We start from the raw sequence: 1,961 nt of genomic DNA on the forward strand, positions 1-1,961 counted from the left end.
TTTTGGTTTGGTTTGTTTGTCAGACAAAAATGGTGGATATCTGCATTATGATTGGTCACATTATTCAGAATCTGCAAGGTAATGCTCAAGAATGCAACACGATGCATTAAGAGCCAGGGGTAAACGTTTGAACAAGAAGATGGTGATGTGTGTGTAACCCTGGTTACAAAGCACCATTTCAAACTAAAGTTGTTAATAAAAACAGTCATAAAGAAATGCATTGCAAGCAATGGATAGGCAACAAATAGGTTAAAAGAAATGTAAAATGCATTAAAATAGTCAAATGCTTTATTTCATACGTTTCATTTAGGTTTAAGAACATAGAAAAAGGGTTAAAAATATGTGAATTCATTTGATTTATTTATTTATTTTCTTCATTTAACATGGTTTAAAATGTGTTCAGACTCTTATTTTGAAGAGTCACGTTGCAGCGTGACTCCTGAGACTAGCCACAGCCAATCAGGTTTTTTTGTTTTTTCCTGCTTGTTAACGAGGGAGAAACGCAGACAGTCGTTGTAGAGCTGCTGCTGAAAACAGAGGAAAACAAGAAGAATAAGTAAAGAGTCCATTTAAAGTTAATTTTGTGCCTTGAAGGAGTTTTTTTTTTTTTTTTTTTGTGTGTGTTCCAACCTGCCGTGACCTGGCGATATTTCATACTTGTGTTCATTGCCGAACGGGACTTGGTGAGTTAAAAGAATGTATTTTATTTTATGTGTGGAACATTTTGTTGTGATGTATCGGTACTTTCATGAAGATGGAAAGCTAAGGTAGTTAATTTATGATGTTTTGTGTTGGAATGGTGGATGTACATGGTGGATTGAAGCACAGGCCTGTAGTTCAATGTCCTGTGATGTTACGTTTTTTTCTGCCGCCATGATGGCGAATGCGCCATTTCATGAAGTGCAAATTAAGCTAAAAAACAAGCTTTTATCAATATGTGAAGCTACCAGATGTAGTATTTGATTTTTTTTGTGCATATTATTTTATTATTATGCTAGGCCATTAAGGTTTGGACCGGAAATTCTGAGCGAATATCGGAGTTGGATTCCACGTGCGAGATGTAAGATGGCGAGCCACCCAGTGACCCCATGAACTGTGCATCACACAGGAGCAAAGCGCCTCTGCCGGATGTTGCATGGGTTTCATCAGAAACTGGTAGGATTGATCCATATTTCACTGCAGAGCTGCTGTGGATTCACAGAGACACTGGATTAACCGTTCAGGACAATTACTAAAGGACTGACACTTAAGAGAACAAAGACAATTACTTGTGAAATACAAGTTTATTCAGTCTTTTGCTGAATACAATTTGAGTTGTTTTGTTTTATTTTTTTTGCTATTGTTTTATTTGTTAACCTTTCATGTTAATGCTGTAATGGTGTTTTCTGACATGTAATATTTTTTCTGGGGTACGAACAACAAAATAGAAAACGGTTGAAACTAACAGGGAATTTAACCAAACTTGAACTAACCCTTGAAACTTAAGAGCTAAACTTTATTCAGAATAAAGCTGAGTTAACTCACATAAATTAGTGATACAACTGGAGACTAATAATAACCTAGGTTGAAAATAGTATCCTTTTAAGCCAAATAGTAGGTTTAAATAAAAGAAAAAGGATTCATAAACTAACTCACGTGAACACAAAAAGAGGGGGAAATATTTTTTTTCCTTGAAGTGATTTTGAAATTAATGTTAACTGTATGTCAACTGTCCATTTTATGATGTCAACTAAACGTATTAAGCCGGCAATTTAAACTGATTCTGTGGTCTGTGGTTATTAATGCATCTTACATCAATCACTGCTCCTGTAGTGGAACCTAGCACTGAGCCTAGTATACTGTAACTGTTACAGAAGTGTTACATGTACATTTTTCTTATTTTCTTTTACATGTTAATATCGTATTTAGCCTCTGAAGGGCAGTATTAAATTAATTAATGAATTTTTAAACAAAATAAGAAC

General features: G+C 34.8%; 1 long non-coding RNA gene across 1 annotated transcript; it reads left to right on the forward strand.

Moving 5' to 3' along the window:
* Window positions 1-454: 454 nt before the first annotated feature.
* Window positions 455-1,760, forward strand: LOC309494931. Its single transcript, XR_014204489.1, has 2 exons — window positions 455-683; window positions 999-1,760. It is a non-coding gene; the product is annotated as an uncharacterized lncRNA (long non-coding RNA).
* Window positions 1,761-1,961: the final 201 nt, after the last annotated feature.

Source organism: Leuciscus leuciscus, assembly GCF_965113295.1.
Source record: "Leuciscus leuciscus genome assembly, chromosome: 1".
In the NCBI taxonomy this organism is placed as follows: domain Eukaryota; kingdom Metazoa; phylum Chordata; class Actinopteri; order Cypriniformes; family Leuciscidae; genus Leuciscus; species Leuciscus leuciscus.